Genomic DNA, 12,797 nt, shown 5'->3' with positions numbered 1-12,797 from the left:
TACTTTGAATTATGGGACATCAGAGCTAAGTGAAACTCCTTGGCTGTCAAAAGTGTTCCTACAAAGAACTGCTCAACTGAAATTTGTCTCTGTCAGAGATTCAAGAAAAGGCATGCACAAAACTGGCTCTCTGAGCCTCTTCAGATTGCAGTGACACTGCCTATCAAGATCTGGTGGAGGTACTAGCTTGACCTATCTTTGACCAGGGTGGGGGTAAAGGAGGATCCAGGGATGACTAGAGAAGGGTGGCTAGAGGACAGTTCCACTGAGTAATTTGGATGAGACCCTTCAGTAGAAGACAGAAGGGATGCCTGGGGAAATGAGATAGAAATAGGAGCCTGAGGCTGTATCTCCAATTTGCTCCAGAAGCCCAGGCCTGAGGATCCTTGTCTGAGGAAAACTTGAAAGATTTTCATGGGACACTAAGGTTTTCATAATCAGCCTCAGCATTTCATAAAATATTAAAATTCTTCTCCTAGCCGACTGTGTATTTTCTCTATTTTTACAGTGAGGTTTCATTATATGGAAATAATTTTTTGCAAATTTCTTACAATCAGAGTTTTCAGATTCATAAAAATATGTTGGTGCCATTGGCTTTTACCATAACACTTGGGACTGAGAGCATTTAAAAACATCTTTTAAGGCCCTCATCATTTCTACATTTATTGTGCACTGTCTATAATATCTTCCCATTATGGTCTATAAGCAGCAATTTTATCAGCTGTCTTTCTAAAATGAGGTTTTATCAGCTCTTTCCCACCATCACTGCCATCATTCAGTCTTCACCACCAAGAGACTGTACAATTTCCCAGACTATTTGATATAATATTCAGGATTTAGCCTCAACTAACTTCGAGGTCATATCTCTTTCCATTTACCTACAACACATTTTTCATTATAGACATTAAACACATCTTGAATTTCCTCAAACACACTATTTTTAAACCTAACTCTGTGCAAGAATCTTACCAGTCTACCTAGTATACTCTTACTAAGTCTTTAAAGTAAATCATATGTCCCAATGCCCCTTCTTCTGGGAGGCCTCAAAAATCACTATGGAAAAATTAATAACTCTCCTGCTAAAACCTCACAAATCTACTAGATATTGTGTTAATTTGTAAGTCTTTCTCTTTATGAGTTTACTCTTTATTGGAATATTAGTTAATTTTAGGAGTTTATTTTTATATTTGCATGCATAATGCTTACATAAGATCTGATCCCAGTAGGTAATTGATAGATGTGTGTTGAATGGATGAGTAAACAATAAATTCAATGCACAAATGAAGCAAAATTGTACAGAAGAAGACCTACACAGTTAAATATTCTTCTGGCAGAAGGCTGCCTCATTTTAATACACCAACTTTGTAGAAAATGTGTCTCTTAACACAGTATTTTTCAGCCAATATTTATATAGAAAAAAATTACATTTATGTCTCTAAAACTCAATATGACATTTCTGAACAAATTGCATGGGGAAAAGTAATTTTCCAAATAGAATTGATAGAATGTTGGAATCGCATGGACATTTTGAGAAGCAAGCCAAATTTCAACAAAGGGGGTATTCATCTTAGATGTTGCTGGCACTAAGGCCATGTTACTGCAAACAAACTGTTTTTTAATAGGCATATCAATTACATTTGGTGATCTGGAAGAAACGTTTTAAATATTTAACAGGTACTTGTATATAAAAAATATGCTGTTTTTAAGAAACTGGGGGCTTGGGACTGACATGTAATTCATTATATTTAATTCCCATTTAAAATAATGAAAAAATCTTGGTGAGCATTTCCATTTAGATTTTCTGACTTTGAGGGACAGATATTATTGTTAATACATGGGAAATAGCTATATTAAATTAGATATTTCATACATTCAAATCATTGTGTTGTTTACAGTGAGAAATATAAAAATAAAGATGACTTGTCTATAAGTTGTTTATAGTTTAGTTCCCATCAAAAAGATGAGAGGGTCACAATTAATCTTCATTTCTAATGCTAACTTAAGAAATTGCATCGGCTGTACAGGGTGCTATGTTAGTAAGAATTCCTCAGCCACAGCCCAGCTTGCGAGAATGCTGTGATGATCAGTGATGTTTGTAACAGAAATGTACTTGCCATCACTACTCTAGAGATTCACAGGAAAAAGAAAGCACTTCTAGTTAAAGTGATAAATTAAAATCTCCTGAAGGAGATGACACCTAAGCTGGGCAGGGTAATTTAGGAATAGGAATGGAAAGAAGTCTTCAAAGTGAAACAGGGCCAGAAGAAAACTTGGAAGAGAAAGGCCTGGGAAAATTCAATGAAAGCAAGTAGACAAGTTGGTTGAAGCTAAACGCATTCTTCCTGTCGTCAAAGTGGAAGCTCAGGGTAGCTCCTCAGAAAGTCTCTTTCAATTTGACACAAGTGACCAGTAAGAAAGTCCCTTCCATGGATTAGCAATCACATGACTTGAAAAATTAAAACTGAGATCTAAAAAATGCCACTGTAAGGGAAGAACTAATGTTAATTTTAAGACAAAATGTACCAAGCAAAAAAAAAAAAAAAAAGGAACAAAATCTTGGATACTTCACATTTGATTAATGAAACATGGACTACAAAAAAAGGAAATAAAATATATTGTTGACAATGATCTAATTAAAAGGGGATAGCAATAAAGATGAAATTACAGAGTTGCTACCTTTCAAAAGGTTAGCTGGGCAAGAGAAAGAACTTATTTCTATGTGCTGATAGAATAAAACTCCATAAACCATGGCTAAATTTTCAACAACAGCTTCCCAGCAAATATTATGCATCCCGCTTAATTACTTCAGATTTCCTAGGAATTATGCATCCTGGAGTATTAGCCCTGATGTAAACACAAATACCTTAGGATAATTCCCAAACTGGCCTCAGAATCATCATCATGAAGAGGAATAAGAGAAAATATATTCATGGGGAATGGAGGAAAGGCTAACTGGGAGAACTATATTTGTTTTGGATATCAATCGATTTATTAGTTTTATTTGATCTCTTCTTCTTTTCTGTTTTAAACAATATCTTCCTGCCCTCATTCTTAGCCTCTTACCAGTCTCATCTCAAGCTAATAAAATTTTTACAGGTCATAAATTACTTCTGTGCATATCAACTGTCCTGTGCATCACCTCATAAATAAAATCTGATTCTTTTCTATCTTAACCATTCTTCTCCCCACTGTCCATACAAATGCTTTGATGCCTATTGTAACAATCTTGAGTTCAGCCAGAGTAGCAGAAGTAGTAGTAGGAGATACTAACCAAGAGATTTATTGCAAGGAATGGCTTCTACAATCATGGGAACTGGCTAGCAAGTCTATAATCTAGAGTGGACCTTCAAACATGGCAGGCTAAAACTTTCCAGCATGGATTGAAGCTATTGTCCACAGGCAGAATTTCATCTTCCCTCAGAAAGGTTCATTTTTTAAGGTCCTTTCAACTGATTGAATTGGCCAACCAGCATTATCTAGGATAATCTCACTTACTTAAAGTCAACTGATTATAGACTTTAAGTACATCTAAAAATATCTTTGTAGCAACATGTAAATTAATGCTTAACTGAATAACTGGGTATTGAAGCCTAGACAAGTTGATGGTCAAATAAAACCATCATGGCCCACCTCTTGTCAACTTAACACCCACACACCTCATTAAACCATACTTACTATTAAAATTAAACACTAACAGAGTCTTATTTCCATTTAATATGATACAGTAGGAAATACATTAATGCTTAACTCCAGAAGATGAGTCAAAGTCCTTTCCCCATGTTCAATCTTCTCCTTTGATATCCTGTAATATAAATACTGTGATATAAAATTAGTCACACAGAGTTGTTATTTATAACTACCTTCTTCCCCTGCCAATTCCTCATTCCCTTTGCACTCAGCAACTATATCATCTGGTTATGGTTCTTGTCATGGTAAGGTAACCCAAACCGTCATTCATGAAGGTTCTAAACCATTAGCATTCCTGCCTAAATTGGGTTTAGTTTTTATTGATTTTAATCATAGGGCTTGGTAAAATATATCCTAAGGGATCTTCTGTGTGCCAGACATAATCTTCCAAACTTCCACTTTGTAGTAGCAATTTTCTCCTGGCAATTAATATTAACCATCTCCGTCAGTACAGTGACTCCCTTCTTTAACTGTTGATTTAATAGTTAGTGTAAGGATCACAAAATGGGTGGGTGACGGTCTCAACTTCCCATCCAATGGATCATTTTGTCTCCTTGTAAAAGCATTCCTCCCAGTAGAACTAGGTCTTCTAGACCTGCAGAACCTGAGGTTGTGGGGACTGGAAGCAAAGATTTTGCTAGTGGAAATATTGCTGGTGGAATACTAAGGGAAATAGAGAATGAAGCCACTCTCATTTTTATGCTTTTATTCCTGGCTAAGGAAGAAATAGCACTTTATATTGGATACTATAGAGAGTTTATACAGCCTCCTGCAGGGCATTGTCCTAACCCTGTGTATTTGCCCTACTTACTATGCAACTTATTCCTTCAGGACCTACTCAAGCATGATCTCATTCATATCACCTTTCATTTCATAATGGAATGGTACTATATATTCCCAACTTAATGGCTTCATGCATCACACAACACCCAGTTCACAATGGAAACTTCAGTTCACATGATAACTTGGTGGCCCATGGTTAAGCATTAAATATCTAGTAAGGCGCAGGATAGGTACATGCATACACATATAAACATATGTATATATATTTTGTTTCCCTGGAAAATCCTAATACAGACCCATTCAATAAATTTGGCCTGACTCAACTTTATATTCCTTACCCCATTATTCCACACCCATAGTATCCATTCCCACACATACTCTCTAGATTTCTATCCATACAAATTGGGATGGGGAGGGGCAACACCATGCAATGAATGCAGTCCTTTGGGTATGTAGGGCAGTACACTTTCTGACAGATCACACTTTGCTCCTCATCCCTGCAGCCTGCTGGGACTTGAATTTAGTTATGGGTCTAGAAACAAAGATGGTGGTACAGGCAAGTCATGAGGAGAATCAGCAATGGTTTATAAGCCAACTACTTCAGAAAATACCATTGTAGGCTCTTTAGACTAAAAGATAATAACCTCCTCATAGTGAATATTCTACATCATTTAAAAAATGTGTTAGTCTTATCAAATACACTCACACACACACACACACACAGAGATATACACATCATCCTGTAATTTAAGATCTTCCGCATATTTCTGGTAACATATTCCTCTGAAATGTATTGGAGGCTTTAAAAAAATCACTAAATGATTATGAATCAGTTTCTAGATATTTCTTATTAAGTCTTTATATTCTACTAGAAATCAGCAAAAAGGAAAAACAAAGGCTCAGATGAGCCCTGTGGAAGTTATTTTCCAAGAGTCCAAATCCAGCTATAAAATGCATATTCTTTGAGGTAATTCATCTTTATTTTACATAAATTTATATACTACTCTCTCTTTATCCATGTCAGTTGTTCATTTCTTACTTTTCTCTTCCATCAGCCTCATCACAAGACATTGTTTCCTTTATATATCAGAAGCTCCCAATAGACTTTAAAATGTATTTTCTGTTTTGTTTTCACAACAAATTTACATTTACTATCTCTTTGCATTGATATATATTTTTTATACAATATATATTTTAAGGATTTTGTATAAACAAAAACATGATTAAAAACTACCATTTATTGATGTCAATATATTCAAGGCACTGTACTAATCATATAAAAATGAGGGAGACTGAGAGACAGAGAGACTTCCTTGCTTCTTAAAGTGCTATAATAAAGTCTGTATGAAAGATTACTATAATATTGTCCCTGTCTTTATTTTTTTAAGATTTTGTTTATTATTTATTTATTCATCAGAGACACAGAGATAGAGAGAGAGAGAGGCAGAGACACAGGCAAGGGAGAAGCAGGCTCCATGCAGGGTGCCCAACGTGGGACTCAATCTCAGGTCTCCAGGATCTTGCCCTGGGCTGAAGGTGGCGCTAAACTGCTGAGCCACCCGGGATGCCCTGTCCCTGTCTTTAATGGAAAAGATAGACATGTAAGCATATGTAGTCTTATAAGGGAAGATAAAGCATTAGGATACAGATGTGTGTAGACTGCCATGGTCATGTATGGTGGACAGAATTCTAAGATGGTTCCCTAGGTTCCCATCCACTGTACACAGGCTCCTTTCTCTTAGTTTTAGCCAGATTTGTAAGTTTGAATGGATATCACTCCCATAATTACATTATATTTTAAGGCTAAGGGATTGTGCAGATTTGATTAAACCCTGAATCAGTTGACTTGGAGTTAACCAAAAGAGAGATTATTCTAGTAGGCCTGAGTCAATCAGTTTAGCTCTTAACAGAACTCAACTGCTCAAAATAGCAGCAGATACTCTTCTGCTGGCCTTGAGGAAGCAAACCACCATCTTGTGAAGAGGACCATGCATCAGGAAATTGCAGGTCCCTCTGGGATTTGAGAGGCTCAGTCCTATGAACACAATACACTGAACTATCCAAAATCTAAATGAACTTAGAAGAGGACTCTGAGCTCCAAATGAAAATCCAGCTTGGCTGACACTGATTTTGACCTTGTGAAACCCTGAATGAGAATTCAGCTATATAGTACAGCTAAAGTAGTGCAACCTTCAGAAAGTGTAGGATAATAAATAGGTATTGCTTAAGCAGTTTGGAAGTTAAATTTGTAATAATTTATTATTTAGCAATAGAAAATAAGTACACTTTGCAATAGGGGAAACTAAATAATTCAAAATGAAGTCACCAATGTTCCCTTTTAAGATAATTTTCCAAACTGATCATAAGCATTTCCTAGCCGCTTTTTTCTTTTGATTCCAGCTGTTCCTGCTGATTTTAAACACTTCTTGTCTCCTCAAAAGAGATGTGCTGTTAGGCATACCTGCCAGAGAAACAGGCAGCCAGCCAAATCAGGAAACGGCTCAATTCCAGTGAAATCTATGGAGGGAAGAAAAGAGTAAGCCAGCCTTGAGTTCTGCCACAGGTTTGCTTTTCTGAGATTTCAGAGTCTATATTTTAATTAGGCTTTGTCTCTTTCAACATTTAGACACAAATTCTATGAATTCAATAAGCCAATGTTTTCAGAATGACTTGGGCAGATTTACATATTATTGAAAAAGGTTTCTATTCTATAGGAATTCCTTAAGTTGGTGAGAGTCATTTCTCTCTAATAACATTTTTTCCCACTCCCATATGGATGCCTAACTTCCTCATGTAAGGACTAGAGATTTGGTTATTTTGATACGGACTAGCATTTGGTTATTTTCTCTGTACCTTCTCATGCTGAGTGGTCTGGAAAGGCATTCTTATCTGGACAGTTGCAATTGCTTTGTTTATATAAATGAACATAACTCCAAATTAATAAGTAGTATTTAAAGATCTTTGATTTTAAATGGACCATATAATCCAATGGAATCATTACAACCTGTGCTTATTTTTAGATTAATTTAAAACCCAATCATTTAATTCTACTAATGATAATCTTGCAATAGTTCCTTCACATAGTACTATCCATTTTAGTAGCTACTAATCTCATGCAATTATTTAAATCTAAATTTAAATTAAGCAAAAAATAATAATAATTACATCAGTCTCACTAGCCACTTCTCAACTGTTCAATAACCACATGTGTCTAGTGTCTGCCGTATTAGACAATGCAGATTATAAAACATTTCCATCACTGGAGAAATATTATTGAGTAATGCTGAATTAAGCCCAGATTCCTAGGTAATATATTTAAGCTTTTCATAGTTTTACCTTCTTTATGTTTTTAAATATAATTTCCCCCTTTCTGCCACAGTGAGCCAGTGCTCTAATCATTCTAAATCACTTACCTTTCACAAATTGGATATTATTTAACATGAAACATGGCTTTTTTCAGGGTCATTAATAACCATTCATTCTCTTGTCCACCTGGTGAATTTCTGCTAATCCTTTAGCACTTAGCCCAGATATCACCTCTGATAAAATACTTGTCTTGATATACTCAAACACGGATAAGTATTTTCCCCCCGTGTACTACCATGATGCCTTAGTTACACCTTGATTGTAGTAATGTTTATATGGATATGATTCCTTCACCTGGGTTTGTGCTATCATTGATCATGAGCCTCTAGAGGAAAGGGACCTTGTTCTTCTCATTTTATATCCTTCTATGCCACATATGTAATAGGCAATACTTATTAATTTAGCCATTCATATACTTATTTTCCTCACATGATTTTCTAACTGAGTGTGGGGCTATAACTTTATACACTGATTTTGGAAGGAAACCAAAAATAATCCATATGCTACTCAACAAAATTTGACCTTATAAGAAAGAAGCTACAATAAGACAAAGGGCAGAGAAAGAAGCTTCTTTAAACAAGAAATATGACTTGGCAGATAGTGAAATATGTGAATAGCTTGTATATTTACCATTCTTGAAACTCTATAAATTACATAACATCTTAAGTAAAAAATATCTTAGGTAGAAACCTTCTTGAAACCCCCTAAAATTAGATAACATCATAGGTAGAAAACTGAAAAAGATATATATATATTCAGAAAAAGATATATATCAGATCTTTTACAGTCCCATGGTTCTTGGCTTCTAGAGAAAATGATAAGTATTCAGAAATTTCAGTGAGGCTCTTGAGCTTTCCTCCATAATTTTGTGGGGTGGGAGAAAGTGCAGCTTTCCGATGCATTTTAATTTCATCGCTGTATATGTAACCAACCTCAATTAATAATATGCTCATCCAGACATTTTTAAAATTTAATTACACAATTTTCTCCATTATGTTGTTCTGTCTCATTCCAAAAAGCATATAGTCAAAAAAAAGAGAAACAAATTCTACCAATGGGTAAATGCTGCACTTATAGTTATGAATAAAAATACTGTTTCACTGTCTCAATTTTAGTCATATTTTTTGTATGTTTTGGTAGCCTTTAAAAAAAATCAAAATGCTCTAGTAACTTCCTCTGGCAAAAGCAGAAGAGCTCTACAGATTTTAGTCTAGCTGCCTGCCATCAGTCACAGAATTGGAAAGGCCCTCTAGCACACAAGACCATCTGAATGACGCAGAAGAGTCCTTTTCAAGGGTCTTGGAACATGCAATCACTTGGCTGCCATCAAATATTTCTAGAGGAAAGGAATCCTCAAGTCCAATAGACCAGAGGGTCTTCTGGCTCTGCCAAGAAGAGTGACAGAGGCTATAAAACTGTCTGCTCTCCTCTGCTAACTGTCTTGCCAGAAATCACACAGACTCAGAGCTGTTGAAAATACGGCTGCTTTATTTCAAAATGCACACTGCAAAGGATGCTGCTTCCTACTCTCTCGCTCCATCTACTGGAGCTTACTCAAAACACTGATCTAGTTAACATTCAGCTAGAAAATTTTATTCTAGAATATCTTTCATTCCCCTGTTGGTTCCCCTTGAGAGTAAAATCCTTAAGAAGAAAATAGTCTGACAGCCAGCAATTTGAATTTGTTTGCAGAATATTTTTTAAAGAAGAAAAGAACAATGGGCAAGTTGAATAAAGCAAAATTCATTGTGAGCACTATATCCACTTTCTTAACTTCTTCTCCTGAATCTTTGCCTTTTACTATTTTTCTAGAACTTTTCTCCTTTTTAAAATTTACCTTGTAATTTGTGATAATTTTATCAGTATTTTCAGTAGATGAATAGGTCCTGGATTTGAAGTCAGATGATAAAAATTCAGTTGTGAACCGCATGCTTTAATTAATATCAGAGATTCACCAATTTTCTTAAAGTAACTAGGATACACGTTCTTACTTAACGGAGATCGCAAGGTATAAGGGATGCCTGGGTGGCTCAGCGGTTTAGTGTCTGCCTTCAGCTCAGGGCGTGATCCTGGGATCTGGGATCAAGTCCCACATCAGGCTCCTTGCAGAGGGCCTGCTACTCCCTCTGTCTCTCCCTGTCTCTTTCTCTCTCTCTCTCTCTCTGTCTCTCATGAATAAATAAATAAAATCTTAAAAAAAAACCCAGGTATGGCAGGAGGTATCCTATAATATCTCTATTATAGGATATAGATATATCTATATTATATCCTATAATATCTCTAATTATGGAATTCCCACCCTTAATTTTGACCCCCACAATGCTCACCTATTTCCTTTTTCAATTTGCCTATGACCTTTTTATTATTATTAGACATCATTTCTTAGAGCAGATAAGGTTTAAAAATTGAACGAAATACAGAGATTTCCTATACACCACATCTCCTCTAGCCCCCCTCAGAATTTCCCTTATTATTAACATCTTCTTTCAGTGGCATACATTTGTTATAACTGATGAACTAATATCAATATAGCATTATTAACTAATGTCCATAGTCTACATTTAGTTTCACTCTTTCTGTTGTACAGTTAACGGATTTGGACAAATTCATAATGTCAGGTATCCACCACTACAGTATCTTAAGGAGTAGTTTTACTTCCCTAAAAAATGCCCTGGGCTCCACTTATCTACCACTGATAACCACTGATCTTTTTACTATGTCTATAATTTTGTGTTTTATGGCATGTTATATAATTGGAATCATACAGTATATAGCCTTTTCTGATTGTCATTTTTCACTTAACAATTTGCATTTAAGGTTATTCTATGTCTTTTTGTGATTTGGTAACTCACTTCCTTTTATTTTTGAATAAATATTCCATTATATGGGTTATTACATTTGGGTTATCCATTCACCTATCAAAGATTATTGGGTTGCAAGATGTGGCAATTATGAATAAAGCTGCTATAAACATTTACATGCAGGTTTTGTGTGGTAGGGCTATGTTTATCTGTATCAAAAACTCTCAAAGTGTCTGTATCACCAGCAATAAATGAGAGTTCTGTTGCCCTATATCATCACCAGCATTGGATTGTCAGTATTCTATTTTACCCATTCTATGTATGTGTATATGAACTTCTTATTTTCACTCTCTCTTCTAAGAGCTCTCAGAGCTTCATTGTGATTTCTCCCCTGCTGACTGGCCTTCAGGACCCTACAAGACTCAAAGCATCTTGATGAATATATCCAACTTTGTTTGTCTCTATATCTCCATTGATTAAAAGGTTTGGCTTGTGGAAGGTCCCACTCATTGGTTGCAATCTCTTGACACCAATTCTTCTGTACCCAATATTCTTGGAACCAGTCTCTGTCTAGCCACATCATCCCGAGTACCTCATTTTGTGGTTGTATGGCCTTGGGCAAGTCACATAATCTATCTGAATATCTATTTACTTACTTATCTAAAAATAACACTTTGAATAAGTTCCTTGACAATCTTAAAGATTTTAGTAAACATAAAATGAGTCCAATATGGAGCTGCTTTGTATGATGCACAATATAGAAGTCGATTCTTGTAATTGCTATGAACACATTGTGAAACCACCTAATTCAGGAAGCACAAATAAAGATCTGTCAACTTCAAAAAGTCTTACTTCCTTCTGTTCTGGAAGGAACAGAACATACATTATGTTACACACAAACACACACACACATACACACACCAAACTAGTGTCTTAATTGAATACATAGACTAAATCATGGTAATATTTGAGAAATTGTCTACATAAGTTGATAATGTACACCAAACACTCCTGAATATAATACTAGGATAATAATTTCAAATTCAAAAAATTTAAGTATATTATTTATTCTTGTAACTATTTCTTATGACCAAATATCTGATTATAATAGAAGTAGCTGGTGTGGACATTGGGGTGTTAGGGTTTGGTAATGACAACAAGTGGTAATCATAATGTTAAATACTATTCATGTGACATAGGAAGAAAATGAAACTATGCTTCCTATAATCCAAAGACTGGTATAATACTGTCCAAACCCACTGGGATCTGGGGTGAGAATAGCATATGATTGTTTTCTGGACCACAGTCACTCCAAATATGGGATAAGTATGTAACCTTGTCAATCGTTAAACTCACAGGTATTTGAGCCATGATCAGTTGGCTTATGTATCTTCATGAGATACAAATCGGATGGATTTGCTATAGACTGTCTCCAAGAATATTAGGAAAAGAAGAGCTATTTAATTGCAGACTTAAAGAAACTGACTTCTAACAAACATTTTTCTAAGCACCTAAAATTTCTTAGGTATTGTCCTTCTCGGTTTTTGAATGTCTTAAAAATATGTGTCTTAATTTAAGAAACAAAACAGAGGATCATAGGAGAAGAAAGGAAAAAATAAGGTGGAATCAGAGAGGGAGACAAATCATAACAGACTCTTAATCATAGGAAACAAACAGGGTTGCTGGAAGGAAGGAGGGGGTTAGGGGGATGGGGTAAGTGGGTGATGAGCATTAAGGAGGGCACTTAATATAATGAGCACTGGGTGTTACATGCAGCTGATGAATCGCTAAATTCTATCACTGAAACTAGTAATATACTACATTTTCACTAAATTGAATTCAAATTAAGAAAAAATATATAGGGGATCCCTGGGTGGCGCAGCAGTTTGGCACCTGCCTTTGGCCCAGGGCGCGATCCTGGAGACCCGGGATCGAATCCCACATCGGGCTCCCGGTGCATGGAGCCTGCCTGTGTCTCTGCCTCTCTCTCTCTCTCTGTGACTATAATAAGTAAATAAAAATTAAAAAAAAAAAGAAAAAATATATAAAGATATGTGTGTATGTATGTCTACATATATATTTATATATCCTTGCAAACATTATTGAGGATATTTTCAATGGATCTGTAATTAGTTTATTTCTTTTATCATATGTCTGACT

This window comes from Vulpes lagopus, chromosome 9 (assembly GCF_018345385.1).
Source record: "Vulpes lagopus strain Blue_001 chromosome 9, ASM1834538v1, whole genome shotgun sequence".
In the NCBI taxonomy this organism is placed as follows: domain Eukaryota; kingdom Metazoa; phylum Chordata; class Mammalia; order Carnivora; family Canidae; genus Vulpes; species Vulpes lagopus.
Note: the sequence above shows the minus strand (reverse complement) of the source record.